The following is a 21,257-nucleotide window of genomic DNA, read 5'->3' as shown; positions in this document are numbered from 1 at the left end:
CTGGGTGGCTTTCCCTTCATTAGTGCTGTACGCGGAGGACGGGGACCGGAGACCAGTGCAGGAAAGCTGCAGCTGAATCTCGGTAAGTGCTATTTATTTTTTTAAAAAAATAAGCACTAGCTGCGTTTATTTTTCTAAGTTTTCCGGGCTGGAGGAGCCCGGAAAACTTAGAAATAAAACCACAGCTTTAAAAACGTTGTATTTATTTTTGCGATCGCTTTTGAAGCGACCGCAAACATATTTTGCGATCGCTTTTGAAGCGACCGCAAACATAAATACAACGTTATTGTGTTGGAAAACGCTGTGGTTTTTCTTTCCGAGTTTCTCAGGCTCCTCCGGCTCGGAGGAGCCTGAGAAACTCGGAAAGAAAAACCGCAGCGTTTTCCAACACAACCGCGTTGTGTTTCTGTCTGCTGTGGCTATCACTTTGGGTCTCCGGTGCTCCCAGGGGAGACCCAAAGTGAAAGCCACAGCAGGCAGAAACACAACACGGTTGTGTTTACATGCTGCGTAGTGTTTCTGCCTACAGCCGATTTCCCATTTGGGGCTCTCAGAGAGCCCCAAATGGGAAATGCTAAATGCTGCGTTGTTTCTGCCTAAATCTGCTTTCCCATTTGGGGCTCTCTGGCTCCCCGTGGGGAGCCCGAGAGCCCCAAATGGGAAATCCCCGTGGGGAGCCCGAGAGCCCCAAATGGGAAAGCAGATTCAGGCAGAAACAACGCGGTTGTTTTCCGCAATGCTGCATTGTTTCTGCCTGAATCTGTTTTCCATTTGGGACTCTCTGGCTCCCCGTGGGGAGCCCGAGAGCCCCAAATGGGAAAGCAGATTCAGGCAGAAACACAACGCAGTTGTGTTGGAAAACGCTGCGGTTTTTCTTTCCGAGTTTCTCAGGCTCCTCCGAGCCGGAGGGGCCTGAGAAACTTGGAAAGAAAAACTGCAGCGTTTTCCAACACAATAACGTTTTATTTATGTTTGCGGTCGCTTATGTTTGCGGTCGCTTCAGGTATGAGGGTCGAGACAGTGGCTTTGGCCTCAGTTTGCTTAGCCTCATTTAGATGTATATTTCTGTCTAGGTGAACAACATTGTTACATTCATGCCCATCGTGATCTTCCCTTTCAAAGGTACTTTTCTTCCTTCCTATTAAGCTGCTATCATGCAACAATTCAGAGGAAACCACAAAGCCCTTCCTTTACAATTCATGACTTGCCGCTAGAATGGCTCTTACTCCCAACCTTGACTTTATTCCCATTTCCACTATATCAGTTCATTTAGCATGTGGAAACCGGATATACCCAGTGTCTACAGTTAACAAATAAAACAAGTCTAGTACTCCTTTGTAGATCGATAGTATTGTACTACAATTGAGCGGAATTTACCTCTTCCTAGTCACATCCACATGTTTCATCCAAACGTGCGGTACAGCAAATGACAAGGTACCCGATGTGAACTGTTCTGTTGATGGTCATGTTCCTGTCCCTTCTGTTCACCAAGGCATTTACAGGTCTTTGTACCTTGTCTCCCAGATGTCCCCGGGCATGGTTCAAAGTATGATTCCTTACTCCTATCATCCTCTGTTTGAGTATGGATAACTCTACAATTGTTCTTCAGCCCTTCCTGACTTTATTGTGTGCCCTGTCAACAGCACTGCTATGGCCTGTTTCCTCATTTTCTTGAGCGCATTTTGTATCACAGGGATTTCCAAGAAAAAAGTTAACATCTATCAAGACCTTGGAATTAGCTTTCCCAGGCAAGAAAATGGGCGACAGCCTTTTCGGTTCCTCTTGTTTTTCAGTTTGAACCCCCACTGTGATTGCCATTAGTTGAGCACATTTATCCATACCACTTTCCACTGCCATCTTTAGACCCAGTCTTTTTGCCCCCGGGTCTCATCATTCAAAGGTTCTCTATTCTTTTCTCCTTCCACTTGCTTAGTCCTTGTTGCATCTTCCTCACTAACGAGTGGCAGCTTTAGCTTCCGAACAAATTGTGTTGTCTCAGACTTATGAGGCTTTTTCCTTCTTTGGTGTTTTGTTTTCTATACCTGCTGTTTTTTCCCCCCGATGGATTCTATTATTTGCACTCCCTGCTTTTTTTTCAGTCTCTTCTTTGTTTTACCATTAGACTTATTGCTCGTCTCCTTAAGTTGTTGCATTCGCTGTTTATTCCCTGAGCTGGGTAGTGCTATTCTTTGATTTTGCAGGCATTCAACCTCTGATATCTGTGCCAAACGCACAAATTCCTCCACAATTGACTCCGAGAGGGGTGTGTCATTCAAAAACAACTATATTCCCTTCTGGGCTGCGTTATACACCCCAGACCCGCATTTATTCTAATAATAACAGTGCATCTCTTGCCTCATATCTTTCACATTCTCATTCATTCTCATCAATTCTCGCCCATATTACATTGCTTGAGGGTAGATAGATGATCTCTAACCAATCCACGACTTTGCACCAATAGATCCATTGATTCACTTATTTCCATCGGGCAACGTCATTCTGGCTCTGACTTTTACGAATTGGAAAAAAGTTGGGTATGTTTTTTTAAAAGTTGTCGCAGTCAGTGTATTTTCTGAACGTATCACCTGTGCTTCCATCGAGGTGAGATGGTTCGGTGTAGAAATAGCCATGGTTCCACATTCCCCCTGTACATTTAGGCCCAAAGACGAGGGAGCCTGATTATCATAAATGCATTTTCGTTGTGATGGTAATCCTCGCGACTGCAAACATAATGAAGACTTGAAATGAGATTTCAGATGATTCTTTAATTTACTCCCTTCACATGTGGGTTCCTGGAATTCCGGGGCTCTCAAATCGTCCCCTAAAACAGCACTTTGCAAGTTGTATATGTGGGCCATATTTGGACTCTGAGAAATTAGAGATCCTAATAAGAGGACACCATTAAAGTGACCCGTTGCTGCACGTGAGGCTGCTATCAAGAAATATTCTTCTTCTGGCTTTGTTTTGTCAACGCAGATCAACAAAGACACCCAACTCACAATTCAAGGATTTCAATGTGGCATTTCGATATGGCAAAAGACAGTCACTCCCACAGATATGCTATTGGAGTGTTTCCACCTTTTACTCTTTGCTACTCACGCACAGTGGGACCCTTGAATTAAAGGTGCAGCCCGGGGAAATCCAGAATGTATCACTTGAATTTCTTTACACGTGTCTCACAAATATCCCAAAAGGGTTGGTAGGTTCAGCAAGGCGCTCGCCTATGGTGCAAGAGGCTGGCATGATCACTGGGGAAGGAGGTCTATAAAGACAGGGTTGGTCTGGAAACCAAAAGAGTCACTGGAAATCATTTCCAAAATGTCCCTGGCCATATTACACATTTTCAGCCAGCCCAACCCTTTTCCTATGAGAACATTTTAGAACAAAATAGGTTACCACAGAAGAGGCCCAGGGTGCAGAGGCCTGCCAGGAAATCACCAGAGTGCCCTATAGGCCAGTACACCCCTGGTTAAAGGCTTTCTTGAGAGTTGGGAAACGATGAAGGAAGGGTGGATCAGGCGGTATCATGAAGGGAGCTCTTAGTGGTCACATCCACAGGAGTTGGGGCGCAGTGGCTAGAAAGACACCAGTCTATTGCAGAAGGTATATCCGAGTGTTTACTTGGGGAACGACACCAGCACCAACCACAACTCGGAGCAATGGCTGCCGTCTATACATGTTGGCATCCTCCCAGCGCCTAAAACCAATCCCTGATCCCAACAGAGAGCACTGCCAGCCTGCCACCCAAAAAGCCATCTTTCCTCCTAAGCATGTCTGCACCCTTCGGCTCGCCAGATGTTATAGACTACATCTCCCATGAGCCGCAGCCAGAATAGTTAAAGGTAAGAGCTCATGGGAGTCATAGTCCAGAACTTCTGGAGACCAGAACCGCAGGGCACAGAAGCCACCAAATTGCTTATATTCGTTTCTCCACTTTCTCCCTCGTTTTCTCACAGGCCCTCTTATGTAGAATCTCGTAGCCTCTCCTGGTATCCTAACTCCCTCCTCTGCATTCCTGCTGCGCCCTCTCTTATCCTCTGCCCCCACCTACTGCAGTCTCCCTGCCCCACAGTCCAACCCCAGTGCCTATTTCTCCTGCATTGTGGCTCTCTTACATGCACTGTCCTTCGCCACCCTTAGCTGCCTCCCCACTCAAGAGGCCCCAGCACCCCCTTTCTGTGTACCCTTCTCTCCTTCACACCCACGTCGTCTGCGATAGAGGAACCAGGACACGTTATCTGTCTTCCCTCTCTCTCCCCTATATTTAAGACAGAAACAATAAAAATTCATTTACGAGTCCATTAGTGCTGTCTTAAAAAAATGTAATCACTAAAAAACGTGGTGAGAACTGAAAATATGGGGCCATTTTTCAGCAAAAGGCTCTGTGAAAAGCTCCGATTCTTGTCCCGATTCCAGGACCCGCGAAGGAGCCATTAGACTAATGGGGTCCCGGATCTCCACTCCAAGAGTTCCTCAACTACTGCTGATGAATGGGGCTGCCAAGCCAGGAGTAGGCGGGGGTCTGGGGGGCACAGAGAAATGCCAAAGCCAGCCCAAAGGAAGGGCGGCACGGAGACATGCCAAAGCCAGCCCAAAGAAAGGGTGGACGGGCATGCCAATGCCTGCCAGAAGAGGGGGGTGCACAGAGACATGCCATAGCCAGCCTAAAGGAAAGGGGCCGAGGGACATGCCAACGCCAGCCAGAAGAGGGGGGTGCACAGAGACATGCCATAGCCAGCCCAAAGGAAAGGGGCCAAGGGACATGCCAACGCCAGCCAGAATAGGAAGGGGCACAGAGATATGCCAAACACAGCCCATAAGGCGAAGGGGGCGCACTCAGACATGCTAACCCCAGCCTGAAGACAAGGGGCACAGGGACATTCTAACGCGGGTGTGCACAGAGACATGTCAAAACCAACCCGAAGGAAGGGGGCACAGGAACATGCCAAATCCAGCCCAGAGGAAGGGGCCACAAATGTACATGCCAGAACCAAACAGAAGGGAGTCAGGGGGGTGCACAGAGACATGCCAAAGCCAACCCGATGTAAAAGGGGGGGGGACAAGGACATGCCAAAACCAGCAAGAAGAGAAGGGGGCACAGAGATATGCCTAACACAGCCCATAAGGAGTATGGGGCACACCGAGACATGCCAACCCCATACTGAATGGGAGGTGTGCAAGGGAAATGCCAACCCACGCCTGGTGAAAAGGTGTGCACTACAAAGGTGAGTTCTCAATGATGAGCATGGAGATTTTGGGTTGTTTGACCGTTACAGAAAAAACCACGACATAAAAGAAGGTAGCGGGTTTGGCCGAAAATACCTTTTTTTGCATTACAGTAAAACTACCCAGAACCAATGGTTTTGCTGCGAACACCCACCCTCCCTTACTTATCTTGCGGCAGCACACTTCCGTGTGTGCTGCTGACTCCCTGTGTGCTGATTCAGAAACTCAGAGTGTACAGTATTGAAGTGTATCTGTGTGTTACTATTATATTGCTCCCTTCTAAAGAAGGTTTTATAACTGACTGATAAATAAATTAATAATTTGTTTATGCAAGAAACCTTGAGTGTAAGAGTTTATTTGAATACCTGTAACTGTGAATCTTTGTGTAACTCTCCCTGTGTCCCTGACAGTTGTATCTCCGCTTTCCACTCTCTCTTCATCTTCCAACATTGGGCCTGATTCGCACAAGCCTTTATAATGATGCAATCCCATTGAAACACACTCTATGAATCAGGCCCATAGTGTCATCACTGTCATCACCTTCACCTGCATCTCTGTTTGCAAAATCTAGTCTCCCAAGGGGACTCGTCCTAGGAATTCCACTCATCCCCTCACCCAATATATTCCTTTCCCCATCTTGCAGAGACCCCCCTCTATTCCTCTTTTATGCTGCTGGTGCCACCCCTCCTGCTCCTGTACACAATGCCAATCCTCCTTCATATAGCCCCTTCCTCCCCTTCATCTGGAACTGTAGTCTTTTTAAGAATCTCATCAACTTCCTTGCAGTGTCTCTCTAAGCTCATCTCTGTTTCTCTTTGTTCTTGTTTTCTGTCTCTCTATGTCTGGAAGAGTATGCCCTCTCATAATATCATCAACTTCTTTTCCTCACCTTTCCCTACTTCTTTCTATATCTTGTTGTCTCTCCCTTTCCCTTTCTTCCTCTATTTTCCTTTCTCTTTCACTCTCCTCACTTTTTCACTTCTAATTTTTGCTTTCTTCTTCTCGTTTCTTCTTCCTTTTATTTTCTCCTGTTTCCTTTCTCTCTCTCTCCCATTCCATTTCATTCCTTCTTTCTTTCTCTCTCTCCCCTCTTTTCTCTTCTTCCTGTTCCTGTCTTTCTCTAACTTCCCTTTCTCTTTCTTTAAAATTGTCCATGCCCTTCTTTTCCATCCAACTTGAGCATTATCTGTCCTCCTATCCATTAATTCGGTATAATTGCTGTCTCATCCTTGTTGCCCTGCCTTCCTCCCTTTCTCTTTCTGGACCTCCTCTCCGGCTTCTGTCAGTTTTTCTTGTAAGTCACTGAAGCATGGGGCACCGACAGTTAAGTAAAGCACTCGTCAGATTCCGCGTGTGTGGACACTGGCCTTTGCTTATTTATTTTTTCTCCACTTATAATGCCCTCACTACTGTACACGGGGGTGCCAATGGGGATTAGTATACCCCGCCGTTGCTTTTAATGCTGGTAATGGATATAATCCCTATGCTTCTGGAGGTGGATCACTGCTCTGGGGTGGAGGAGTAGGAGCCATGGATGATATGCCCCCTTCGCCATGCAGATTAAGCATCCGTTCTTTCACGGGTGGCTCCTCTATCTCTTCCCAATACATTTTCCACAGTTCCAGAACAGCTAGTCGATTCTGTAACTGTTTTCCCTTATACACAGCATGTAAATAGATGCACATGTGTACTGTCTTAGAGTGAGTGCCTTCCTCAGTCAAGGGCATAACATTTTGCCCGTTGTGTCTCACCACCCACTGTGTGTGGTTTTTAATGATTTGGTCCTCAACCGGGGTAATAGTTTGTACAGGTGGATAATGGGAGTAACTCCCATCATAATACCTCACAGCTAACTTACTTATACTTACCAAATGTTATTTCAATTCTCACTCACCCTTTTACCACCCTTTCACACCGTTACCCAACAATACTTCTCTTGACTTAATACTTCTGCATCTCTCTCGGAGGCCCTCCTCCTTCGTCACCAAATGCTTCAGACCAGCACCACAACAAAGACACTCACGCTCCGAACAGCCCCACTTCGCTGTTCCCTCCAAACCTTCTAAGTGACACCACAACTATCACTCACACTCTGAGCAGTCCCACCTTGCTGCTCTAACATGGGACCACCCTCATCGGTCCACACCACAACAGTACGTCCATCAAAATACATGGCAATATACACAATAGTCCCCTTTCTACAAAGCCTAAGCTATTTTACAAGAAAAGGCTGGTGGCAGCAATGACTTCGCAATAAAATACACTACAGCCATCTTCTAAATTCCTGGTAAGGTGTTTGTCTCTTCTTGTTATTATGAAACAACCTCCTAACCCCGTTTTGCCAGGGCTATGTCATACTTATGTAGATGAAGAGCCAAAAACCCTGACCAGAAGCTCCGCCTCCAGGTTGCCTATGTGTTTGGAACCGGAAATTGCGAGACGTGCAGTACCACTGAGGATGCCTGTACCGCAAAGAATTCTTCAAACAAGGTATCCACTGAGAAAACCCTCTTCATTCAGGGTGCATTCACGAAGATATGATGGTCTTCTGGACAGAGTCCTGGAAGAAGAATGAAAAAGAATGAAGAAAGAGAACTGGTGGCATCATGAAAAGCAGCACTGATGCACCCAGAAATGACAAAAGAACATAGACATTCTATAAAATCTGAAGAGGAGGTGTCAAAGATGAGCGATATCTCAGGCTTGAAATGAAGATGCTCATGCAAAGAAATGCTGAAGCAAATGCAAGGTCATTTTACAATTATACAGCTGCTGTAACGCAAGTAGACAAAGTAATCTTTAGGCTGGCTATGTGGTGAATAGATTGCAGCGATTGCGCCAATGTATATACATAGGAATGCATAGAACTTGGATGTTCCATGATGCACTTTAGCAAAGCTTGTACCCTGTGAATGGAAAGGGTTTCAGTGTGGCACAGTTGGAAAATACCTAAAGGTGAAGGAGAATCCAAGAAAGGTTGGCTGTCCCAGCACCAAGATTCAAGGCCTCCGTGAGCCTGGTTGTCTGTCAAGTAGCTACATGAACGTGAGAAAGAAACAAACTTCTGTTGGAGATGGAATTAAAAAACACTGAAGATGTCAAGAGTTAATCATTTAATAGTATTACATGCAGCAAAGAGCTCAAAAACTTGGTCTCCAGTCACATGGTCAGATTGAAATAGACTTTGGGAAGAGCTACACCAAAACCAGAAGATAAAACCATGCCACACTCCCTTTCATTCTCAGGCACAGAGAGCTTCTGCAAGGCCAAGTTCAAAGCCTCAATTGAATGGCAGACCGCAAGAGTGATCATAGATGTCAGGCTAATTGGGTGGGAAGCTATGGTCAAGACCAGCCCACAGGCACCTGGGGTACCAGCCTGCGTGCTGCTAGTGTGTGGAATACTCCAGAAGGGTACAAGTGTGCCAATCAATTATAGAGGGCCATGTAACAGAGAGCCCCATAGTTTGGGTAACCAATGGATCGTTGTGTATTTTGTGACGATGAAGATGACTTTCACTAGAGGAGGGCTTAGTTGTCCACCTGATGTTAGAGATCCAATTACAACCCCCGTCAGTATGGAGCGTATACTTAGATGTTCCCTGTAAGCCTATCACATCCCCAAGTAGGTGTTTGTTGTTGCCACGTAGTGTGACGTCACTGATGATGAGTTTTGACTATAAAAGTTGTGTTTTTTATGAAATTTATCAAGATCGTGCTTTGAGATGTCCGTTCATGTCCGTTGTAACTCCCTGTTTTAGATAATTGAAAATAAAACAGTACTACGTTTTGCCAACTTCCTGAGTCAGTTTGATTATTGATGCATGAGTAAGTTCTGCATCCCCACCCATCTCTAAGTATAGCTGCTTCGTCTTAAAGGACCCAGGTCTATGGGCTCACGTTGTAGCAGAGAGAGCATGGTTTAAGATCTGTTGACCCAGTAGGCTTTTAGGGTCTTGGAATATTGGACGTCCTCTGTCATTTAGCTGGAGGGACGTAAGACTTCCTGTGGATAGCGGCCGAAAATAAGATCTTGCAAGACACAATAAGATATGTGGGACGGGTCCCTCTTTCACAGAATTCCCCTCCTGGTCTCTACAGGCAGCTCAGCGGACCGAATGCTGCAGCGGCCGGTTGAGGAGGATATGATCCCGAGCGTCAGGAGCTGAAAAGCGAATGGTGAGTAGATTGAGAAAGGTGGCAAAAAACGATATATGCATATTAAGTGGGGAAAGTGATCATGGGAAGAAAGTAACAGAGGGTTGGCGGGGTATTTAGTTAATGACGAAGAGCATCAAGTAGAGGTATATGAAAGACGAGGAGCGTCATAGATTAAGCCCATAAATCCTACGTCCAAGGGACGTCTAGAAGAAGTTATTTCAAAATCCAAGTGGATATACCTAGGCTACGAGCGAACAAGGTTCGCTAAGGGAAATAACTCACACTCTGATCAAAGTAGTTTTAGGGGTGAGAATAAGCAGCAAGGAGCGCTGAGAAGAGATATATATGTTGGGGCCGGCCAGTTTGTCTGTTTGTATATTGTATGTATTGTATGCATTAAGGAAATGATGAAATATTGAAGAGCGACAAATAATAGATTGTGGTAAAAGGCTGAGAGTAGATAATTTATTTATTTAGTTGTTAATGGTGTTGATTGAATAGGAAGATTGAAGAAAAGTGAGACATAGAGGTTTGGAGCGGCAACAATTGGTGCACGCTCATATTATATTGTTTTTCTGAAAAGTATTTTCTGAATAAAATAACGGTAAGTTTTGACAGTCGATTGTTACCTGTCATAATGGAGGATGTTACTCTGCTCATGCATCTGTGTAAACAGCTGCCAAATCATGCACCCAAGCTTAAGCAGTATAGTGCAGAATGGGTTAAGGACATGGCAGATAAAATGTTCATGCCATTGCCACAATGGGGATCATTGTCAAAAGCAGTTTTGCAGCACATGACCACATACCTGCACACTGCGTACACAGGAAAGAAATTCGAAAAAAGGTTAACTAGCTTAGAGATTTGGAAAATGTATCAGGAGGAACGGGAATACCTGCCTCCTGAAGATTGGATACTTAACCAGTGTAAAAGAGGGGGATGTTGAGCCTTCTGCTCCCCCTAACACACCTGAACTAAATAGCAATAGTGCGACAGATGAAGGATTGTATCCATTAAGAGAGCTTAAGGCAGCAACCGGATATAGTAATCCGATACATGAGCCGCCTGCTTATTACAGTGACAAGAGTCCAGAGAGAACTCTAGAAAAAGATGTGATCTCTAGAGTCCCACGGGACAAAGAGAAAAGTGAATGACCAAGTGTGACCCTAGATCTAGAACTAGAACTTGAGAGATGGAAAGGAGAAAAAGATAAGTTGAGAAGCTAGCACTCATACATAACAAATGTATGGGTGGTCAGATATTGCTCAAACTTGATGGGAAGAGCATAGAGGAAATGCGGCAAGGGCAAGATCAAGATGAGTAAGATAAAAAAGACAGAGAACGAGAGAAACGATTGAAAGAAGACGAGTATAAAAGGAAGAGTAGACAAAGACGGGAACACATGATTCAGGAAGAACAGTTAAGGAAGGAAGAGCGAGCAGAAGAGAAAAGAAAATATGACAATAGGCAGAGAGCAATCGAAGAACGATATAGGCTACAAAAGAAAAGAAGAGGGAGAACAGAAATTAAGAGATAAAATAATGCAAAGACGAAGAGATGAAGAGGTGCGTAGGGCAAATGAAAGAAGAGGCATAGGGAAAATGAGAGAAGAGAAGCAAAAAGACAGGAAGAAGAAAGGGTTATGGAGGAAGCAAAGAACCGAAGAGAAGTAGATTAGGAATTGGAACAAAAAGAAGGCAGAGGACACACGACATTCATCGCATTGAGAGAGAGCTAATGGAACCGAGTCCAGTAGTATTATGGGAGGACATAAAGGAGTTCCTCCCACCGCAAGAACCAATGCCAGGACCCTCTAGAGTAAATCTAGAGGAGAATTTTGAGATAGGAAGCATCGGAGACAGAATCGAGAAGGCTTATCAGGAGATGAGGACAAAAGGTTAATTGAGAAATAAAGGAAAAGACGATCGATCTGAACGTGCCCAGTCACGAGGCAAGGAGGGACACCTGTTTAGCCTCAAGCATAGAGCCCTGTCTTTGGACAGGCTGACTCTAAACAGAGACGAGAAGGATGACAGTCATGCTAGTTGGGGACAAGATATGTCAGACGAAGACAGGGAAACCTTCCGTGGGGAGGAAGGTGCCGGTACATGCAGTCCCAAGTGGTGTTTTCAGACTGATAAAGTGAGGTGGTCAGATTTGGACCTGCCTAAAGAAAGGATGCCAGAGTCCATGGCGCGGCCAGAGCGACCTAAAAGGCGACCTCTTAGTGAGAGGCGGGACTCCCCACCCTATGTGAGCAGACTGAGGTTATTACCAGGAAGAAGGCGATCCCGAACCATTGTCCCTACTATGAATAGGCAGACAATGGGAGACGATTGTGATTTTGGGATTTCACAATTTCCCTTGTTAGAAAAAGGAGGGGCCAGACCGCAGTATATCCCATGGCCCCAAATGGAAAAAACTATTTAAGATGTAAATTGCATAGTTGAACGCTGGGGCAGGAAAATGGATTGATAAATTGGAAAAAATTACAGGAGGAAACACGTTAGCTATGGGGGACATTGAGGGTCTTCTAGCAGCTATACTTGGGGAGATGGCTGACAACATTTGGACGAGAGCAGGATACTCAAGTGTCACAGCACAGAACACAGCGCATTACAGGGCACGGTTTAATAATTGCAGAGCGGCAGTCTGGAAAGCCCTTAGAGTACAACATCCTGATACATCAAATATGGGCGCAATTATGGCACTTAAGATGAAGGAAGGCAAACATCTTCTTGCTTATATTCAGAATTCTCAGGAACAGTGGTCTTTGGAAATGCGAGCGCCTTGGGGGAAATTGATACCTGTATTCTACATTTTTTGTGTTAGGGATTGGCAGATCAGGTGCAGCGACAGCTTAAGAAGCTGGTGAGTATGGAAGCAAAGCCATGGCCAGAAATACAATTACCATTGCGCACCTTTGTCGATTGCTGCAAGAGAAAAATTGAAAGAGGGAAGATGCTAGGAAGCTTGAGGAAGCCAAACTAGTACAGAAAAAGCTGTTGAAATATGATTTTGATGGGGCAATGTTGACTAGCGGAGAGGGGCTAGGGTCACAGCAGGGAGCAGGTATGTCACAGGTGAATAACCCACGGCAGAGGGATCAAGGAAGGAATGGGTGTATGCCGAGAGGCATGGGAGGCTTCCACAGAAGAGGAGGCTTTCAGAATAATCAGGGAAAATTTCAGAATAACCAAGGCGGTTTTCAGAAGGTGCACAATGATGATCAAGGCCTGCCGGAGGGCAAATTAGAAGACCCCCTCCTGTGTGTTGGACATGTGGAATGACAGGAAACATTGTTCGATCATGTGGGAGCCAAGGGTACATACAGAATGGGCAATTCTCAAGAGGGGGGAAAGCTTATCCTCCAGCATATAGCCCAAAAAGCAGGGAAGGGTTTGCCCAAGATCAAACAGTGTATCAAGCACAAGCACCACGAACACAACAGGCTTTGCAACCACAGCAAGCACCATTGAATCCATCAGAAGGGCAGTCACAGCATGCACCCATGCAGAAACAGCAGAGCGCAAACACAGGACAGTTATTGACTCCTAGTGTAGGGGGTGTCACTATCGAGGGTAGGAATCCTTTTAGAGGTACAGGAATAAGTATGCACCCACAATAGGACAGCTTACATGGTGGCTTGATGTGTTCAGTACTATCAGTGATGCCAGATCCTCAAGAGGAACCAAGGGTTGACGTTACCATAGGAGGCAAATCCCTTTCTTTTTTAGTAGACACTGGGGCAACTCGCTCATGTAAACGAGAGGGAATATTTTTGTTATCAGGAAATGCCATGAATGCTTAGGGGTTCTCTGGAGCTACAACCAGAGTTCCTTTCACTGAGAAATTGCTAGTCTCTATAGGAGAGTGTGATATGTCTTTTCCCGTTGTTGTATTCAAGGCAGACGCCAGTTAATATACTGGCCAAGATTTAATTACCAAGCTAAATATGATGATTTCCTTCACTGATGAAGGCATAGTGTGTTCAACGCCATGAATACATTATTTAAATGTGGGTGAATTTATCATGGCATTTACTGGGCAAATAGCTCTGGGGGAACGCCGTTAGAGCCCGACATTTGTCACTATGGGGTACGCATTTTGTTAACATGGTTACCCGGTTTAGTGGGCAAGATTATGATAATACCTGATGAATATCTGTACAGGCCATAGATATCTATGGACAAAGAGGGGGGGGACAGGTTTTTCCCTTGGAATTACAGGCAGCCCTATGCGAGGGGAGTTGGCCATGCTCGAAGGATTTGATGATGAGGGCAGGTCATGAAGAATAGTGATTGCTATTGGGGAAGGATATAGATTGACTGACATCACAGATGAGCATATGTTTAAAGACTACCCGTCAGATGATGAAGTAGTGTTCAAAATAAGCATTACCTATTGGATCAGGACAGAAAGACGAGAGATTCCACAGAAGATGATGATAGTGCGGCAGCGTCCTGCATTTTTTGATGAGGAGCTGGAGAAAGTACCAATTTCCTTATGGACTCTGGGCCCTTATGACATAGGCATGTTAAAAGGGGTGGGAGAAGTTAAAATTAAGTTGAAACCAGGAGAATATTTACCTCAAGCAAGGCAATATCCGATGTCTCGAGAGGCAGTCAAGGGTATTTTCAAGACTATACCTGCTATGATGGAACAAGGTATCTTAGTGACATCAGAGTCACCATGTTATACCACGGTGTATCCGATTAAGGAATCAAAGGGTGGGTCATGGTGTTTAATTCGGGGTATGAGACAGATTAACCAGATTGTAGAGGCAGAGTTTCCTCTAGTTCCCAATCCTGTGATGGTTTTGTGCAGCATTCCCCCGGAAGCGTGATATTTTATGGTGATTGACTTGAAAATACGTTTTTCTCAATCCCGTTGCATAAAGATTCCCAAGTTCTTACGCCATTTATGTTCCATCAGACTAAGCTGAAAAGTACACATTAGCCCCAGGGGTACTGTGAATCTCCATCGATCTTCAATAGGGTCCTGCAGATGGACCTAAGCAACAATGAATTGCCACGCATTGTGCTGCAATACGTAGATGATATTTTGGTCAGTAGCACAACAGAAGAAGAGTGCACACAAGACTCAATTCAGCTAATTATTATTTTAGCAGACAAAAGATATAAGATAGATAATGAGAAATTGCAGTACTTTCAGGAAGAGGTGTTGTACATAGGACAGTTAATCTCACATGAAGGAAATAAAGTTACACCTGAAAGAGCTGAGGCGATCTTGAAAGCGTCAAAACCGTAAACGAAAAAGCAAATGCAACCGTTTTACGATATGTAATTATGTTAGAGCATGGGTATTTGATTATAGTTCATACACAAGACCTTTGTTGCTGGCCCTGAAAAAGACACAATTGAATAAGGAAAAAATTGAATGGACTGAGGAAATGGACGAAGGATTTGATGAACTAAAAAAGGCAATTTGCACAGCTCCAATTTTAGGAATTCCCAATCATTCTGAGGAGTTCTCTTTATTCTCGCACATGAATGGGACAGTCAAGACAGCAGTACTCACACAGAGCACTACATTGGTGTACAGACCCTTAGCATATTACAGTGGTATTCTAGATGCAGTTAGGAGGGGTCACTTTCCTTGCGAACACTCGTTGGCAGCAGCCGCGTTTGCTATCGAGAAATCTGAAAGCATAGTGATGGGGTGCTCCATGACATTATTTGTTGAGCATGCTGTGTTTGCTGCTTTGGAGAAACCTAAAGGGACACTGACATCTCAAAGAGCTACTGCTTATGATGTGGTTATATCGAATCCAGCGATCAAAATAGTCAAGTGTAAAATGGTGAATCTTGCCATGTTTGTAGCCGAACCAGAGGCAGCAGATGAGCAAGTGCATGATTGCTCAAACTATGAGGAATTCTATGACGAAATCCGGAGAGTGAAGGAAAATGCTCTAGCAGCTGAGGAGGTTCTCTTTATTGATGGTTCTTCAAAGATCGATCAAACTGATGGAGAAAGGCATGGTAAGATACAGAGCCAATGGGAAATTTGAAGTGCTAGCAAGTGTGAGACTAATGTCTCATTTTTCAGCATAGGCTGCAGAATTGGTGGCGCTTATTGTCACGCTCAAGAATCACGCAGGGCAGGAAGTGACAGTGTCCAGTGACTCTGCCTATGTAAAGTCGACCATGCAGGCAGGGATAGCATTTTGGAAAAGGAGGGGCTACCTCCGAGCAGATGGCACTCCAGTGCAACACGCCGCATTATTGGACAGGCTTATTAAAGCACGACAACTCCCGGTAGCCATCGCAATAGTTAAGAGCGCAGCACACACTAAGAGACTGACTTTTTTTCACGAGGAAACCAAGCCACAGACGAAGAGGCCAAAAGAGTTGCATATTCTTCTGATATTTTTTGTTTCAATACTCCTGATGTGAAAGAGAAAATGGTTGTAATAATAGTTGTGAATGAAAGCTTTAATCATTTGTCATGAATGCAGTTAATGGAGGTGCAAGATGGAGTTCCACAGGAAGAGAAAGACCTGTGGATGCGGAGGGGGTGTTCTTCATCCCCGTCCGAAGCATTGTGGTGAGAAGACAGAACTGGTAAACCAGTGATGCCTGAAGCCTTATAAAGGGTGGCGTTAGAACAGCTACACTAACCTGCACATGTCACTAGGGAGAGCCTCACAGCAACCATTGCACAGGACTGGTTTGTACTGAACCTCTGCAAAAATCGTTTGTCTACAAAGTCCATCTAACTGCCAGCAGCCAGCGGATTGGGCTTCTCAGCCACATTAGCCAATCGGCTGCGCCGGCAGGCGAGCGCCGGCCCAGGCAGTAAGGTACAGGCAAGAAGGCTCCCTGTCCCGAGCCTGTCCAGAGCTGACAGAGCCCAGGGCCAGACTTGCTGCCTGCTCGCCCCTGCATCCTGATGGACCTGTGTGCCTGCTTTGGCTCATCTTACTAGGTAAGCCCCCTTGGCTTGTTAACTCGACATCCCTTTGCTCTGCCCAGTCACCTGATATCGTGCTCCAACAGCTATTGCCCAACGAGCATGCCGCCCTCTCAAACCCTGCAACATTGCATCTCATGACCACCCTTAGTTGGTTACCAATGAACAAACGCGCTTCTACAACTACATCTGACTCTTTGGATCATTACTGTGCCATTATGTTGCATGATTTGCATTAACATTGTTGCCTACCACTCCTGTGCCCTGCTTTGCATCTTATTGCATGTTGTTGTTGCTGCTTTAATACTACATTCTGCTTAGTACTGCCGTGTAACGCTCCGTATCCTACTTCACTGTATGCTTTCAACACTACCCCATAGTCAGATATACCCTCCTCACACCTGCCTTTACACACTAGTACTGATATCTCAACTATCCCTGAATGAAGGCTCTGTATAGCTTCTCTGACTCTGCCTGCACACTGATGCATAAAGAGCTATGTTAGTCATCCGAGACTGTGTTTCATGCCTCATATACTGAAATTCGAAACTAGATATGACTGAGTTTATGACTCATATATTGAAATTCGAAACTAGATGTGACTGTGTTTTTGCCTCATATATTGAAATTCGAAACTAGATGCAACTGTTTTTCTGCCTCATATACTGAAATTCAAATCTAGATATGCCTACAGCAATTCTTACCTAAGCGCACCACGCATCCCATTTACTTAGAAGCCCAACCTTGCCCACAGTCTCCTTCCGTGACCAGAATCTACTGCATGCTATCTAGATCTTCGGGCAGGTGGCACTAACCCCTCCCCAGCCCTTCATCACCTGCCCTTGCCTAGCAAAAGTACTGTGCTCCGCATTTTACAAACTACTCACGTAGACTCCCTGCCTTATCCACAAGGTTGCCCCAAACCCCACTTGAGCCCCCCCGTGCATTGCCTACTGCTGATGTGTTAGCTGCGATTAGGCCCAGGTGCCCACCATGCATTGCCTATTGCTGCTGTTCTCTCATTGCTAGTGACTAGTTAGCTGATGTGTTAGCTGTGATTAGGCCCAGGTGCCCCCCATGCATTGCCTACTGTTGCTGCATTAGCTGTGATTAGGCCCAGGTGCCCCCCATGCATTGCCTATTGCTGCTGTTCCCTCATTGCTCACCCAACACATACACCATTATGCTGGTCCAGAATTTTATCTCTGACTATATTTACCTTGCAGTATATATCACCTTTAAACTGTCAGCATTATTGGGACCACTACCACACTATTACTACACCCTTACTGCTACCCCACACGCCCACCTCTTCTCCTGTGCCTCACAACATATACCTAACATGGCCCCCACCTCACACGAGCTATGCCGCTATGGCACCTCAAACTGCACACAGCAGCAACACCCTACGTCGGCCACTCCTGCTAACCCTTACCTCAATTCACCGCCCCTCTGGCTCGAACACTTTGCCATGAAGCCCACTCCTAACCAACCTTGCTCTGGGTCCGCCAGAAATCTTAGATTGGGAGCTAGACTCTCCCATCCTTCCTACCGCCCCACCAACACCCACCTGCCAACCAAACCATCTTGCATCAGGCCCACAGCCTCTGCCCACCCCCACGCACCCCCACCCATACTGGACATTACAACTGACATGAGTACCTTACCACACAGCCCCACTACTGGTCTTAAGGCTGTCCTGATCAACATAGGTCACTCACGGCTCATGCACTTGACATAGCTGACCTTATAACCACCCACGACCTGGACCTCATAGCCGTTACTGAAACCTGGCTCCATGCTGTCTCAGGACCTCTGCTATCACTAGCAATCCCTGAAGGCTACACGATCATTAGATGTGACCGTAACACGGACCAAACTAAAGGAGGCGGTGTTGCCATCATCCACAAAACTTCAATTAACCTCCGCATCACCACCCCTTGCCTAATTACCTCAGCAGAGCTACTCACAGCCAAGCTAGCCATTACCCCCAACCGGACCATCACACTCCACATCATATACAGACCACCTGGCCCACTATCATTGTTTGATGAGGACCTCTCCCACATCCTCACTGACAACAGTAAGTCTAAGTCTCAAATCATAGTATTAGGTGACTTCAATCTAGGCTACCTAGACCCAAACGACGGCTCTGCCCAGGACATCAACAACCTGCTACTTAACCTAGCCTTCACACAACAGATCACTCTGCCTACCCATTCTAAGGGCAGGACCCTCGATTGGATAGCTAACTTAAACTGTGACACAAATATCGAATCCATTCAACCATGCGCATGGACCGACCACCATCTTATCACCTTCAGCATCCCCGCTAATATCATCCACCCCACGCCTAATTTTGCGCCCGCCACCTCCACTAGAAATAAGCGTAACATAACTTGCATTAAACTACTCTCACTTATCCTCCCTGCTCTCAACGATATCTCATCCTCATGCTCTGACCCCACTGTCTTGGTTGACTTGTACAATCAAACAAAGCTCAAAGCGCTTGATTTTATCGCGCCCTCCAAACTAAGAAAACCCAAACCTCGGGCCCACCTCAACTCCTGGTTCACGCCACAGCTGAGAACCTTACGCAAGGAAAAAAGGACCCTTGAAGCACGATGGAAAAGCAATCCAACGGAAGCCAACAAAGCTAGTGTCGCCTTAGTTACTCTTAATTACAAAGAAGAAATACTCACGGCAAAAAAAGAGACGTACAATAAACACATTGAACTTGCCCAATCTAACACGAAGGAGCTATTTAGAATCCTGAAAGAGCTGGAATCCCCTGCCAATCCCCAGATACTTGTTCCAAAGAGAGCACCTGGTGTGCTAACACCCAAAAAGCCCTCCTTGGAAAAATCATCACTCTCCAAACCAAAATCATTGATAAACAAATTAGTTTGCAGCCCAGCCTGAAAAACAAACCACCCCGGCTAACATCAACCCTAACACCGAATCCTTGAAACCCTTCAGCTTCACACCTCTCTCCATCATTGAAGTAGAACACATTATCAATAACCTTAAACCTACCAATTGTCAGGGGGACCCCTGCCCCACTACCATCATTAAGGAAGCCGCTCATAACTTATCGCACTTCATCACCACACTCATTAACTCCTCCTTCAGCACTGGGATTGTCCCTGACAACCTCAAGGATGCCTGAGAGGGATTCTCCTGAAAAAACCCACCCTGGACGCCAACATACCCACTAACTACCGACCGATCACTATGGTCCCTTTCCTCTTAAAATTTCTTGATCGTGTTGCATATCTGCAGATCCAAGATTACCTAGAAACCAATAATCTTCTGGGTCTGAGGCAGTCTGGTTTCTGCCCGCGATACGGCACTGACACAGCTCTACTTGACCTTAAAACCCAGATTGAAGACCTCAAAGATAAAGGCAAACTGGCCGTCCTACTCCTCTTAGATCTCTCCGCGGCCTTCGATTTGGTTAATCACCCAATCCTATGCCGTCACCTAAAAACTGCCGCCCACTTCTCGGACAAAGCGACAGCCTGGATCACCTCATTCCTGGATAATAGATTGATGCGAGTCTTCACCCCTACCGCCACCACAGAACCTTCCCCAGTCCCTTGCGGAGTGCCTCAAGGATCCTGTGTATCCCCGACACTCTACAAGGTATTTACAAAACCTCTATTTGACATTTTGGATCTTCTGGGTGTTACGTATACCAATTACACTGATGACACCTAGATACTTATCCCCATCACAGGTGACCACAAAACCGACTCACTTGTCATCAACGCCATTTATCAAGTTATCCAGGCCTGGATGGCTCAGCACGATCTGCGCTTAAATGACGACAAGACGGAGCTCATCATCCTTTGCTCCCACCAAAGACTTAACAAACTTGACCCCTCGTTTAAAGCCTTCACCATTGATGGCAACACCATCAAAGTGGCCAAGGACACAACCGCTTGGTGTCTACATCGACTCCACTCTCTCCCTATCCAGACAAACCAACTCAGTATCATCATCGGCTTCATACACTTGCAAGCTCATCACAGCTTGCCGTCCCTTCCTCTCACCAGCCAACTGTACCACATTAGCCAGGACCCTGGTCCTATCCAAAATTGATTATTGCAATGCTCTCAATCTAGGGACTAACCAATGCAATATGAATAAACTTAAAATCACCCAAAATAACGCCATCAGAGCGGCGCTCAATATTCCTAGGAACCTCCACATTTCCGACTCCAGACGAAGCCTTCGCTGGCTCTCAGTCTCCCAAAGAGTCTAACTCAAAGCACTCGCTCTCACACACAAAAGCCTCGCCAATCAAGCCCCTAGCTACCTAGCCTGTAGATTCGCACAACACACCACTGCAAGACCTCTCAGAAGTGCCCAAACCAACTGTCTCTCTGTCCCACGCTTCAACTTGCAAAGATCTGGTGGACGCAGCTTCCCAGTTTTAGCAGCCAAGCTGTGGAACTCCCTACCTAATCCACTAAGAGCAGAAACTTCGTTCCCGGCTTTCAAGCGCAAAGCTTCAGCCTGGTTGTCTACCCAGGACTTGCTATGATTCCTAGGTCATAACATCTAGGGTCTCTACAACTGCGCCACTGACTCACCTGCTCTTTCACATTATATATTTCCTGTATAAATGGCCTTTTATGTATATCTCACTCAACTGCCTTATTTTACCATGCCTGTAATTACATGTTGTATAATTTGAATATATGTATAATCTATACTAATGCTTTATTTTACCATGCCTGTAACTAAATAATGCGCCCGGTTGCCCTTGGGCCTGGTGCGCTATATAAATAAATAAAATACAAATACAAATACGGAACCTGTTAGAACATGTTGCTTTTTATGTAGTAAATTGCATTGTATGTCAAACGTTTACTGCTGGGCACACACTGCGAACAGTCAGAGGAGTAATTCCTCAACCAAATGGTCCTTTTC

The sequence above is a fragment of the Ambystoma mexicanum genome, chromosome 2p (assembly GCF_040938575.1).
Source record: "Ambystoma mexicanum isolate Mex_15411 chromosome 2p, UKY_AmexF1_1, whole genome shotgun sequence".
In the NCBI taxonomy this organism is placed as follows: domain Eukaryota; kingdom Metazoa; phylum Chordata; class Amphibia; order Caudata; family Ambystomatidae; genus Ambystoma; species Ambystoma mexicanum.
Note: the sequence above shows the minus strand (reverse complement) of the source record.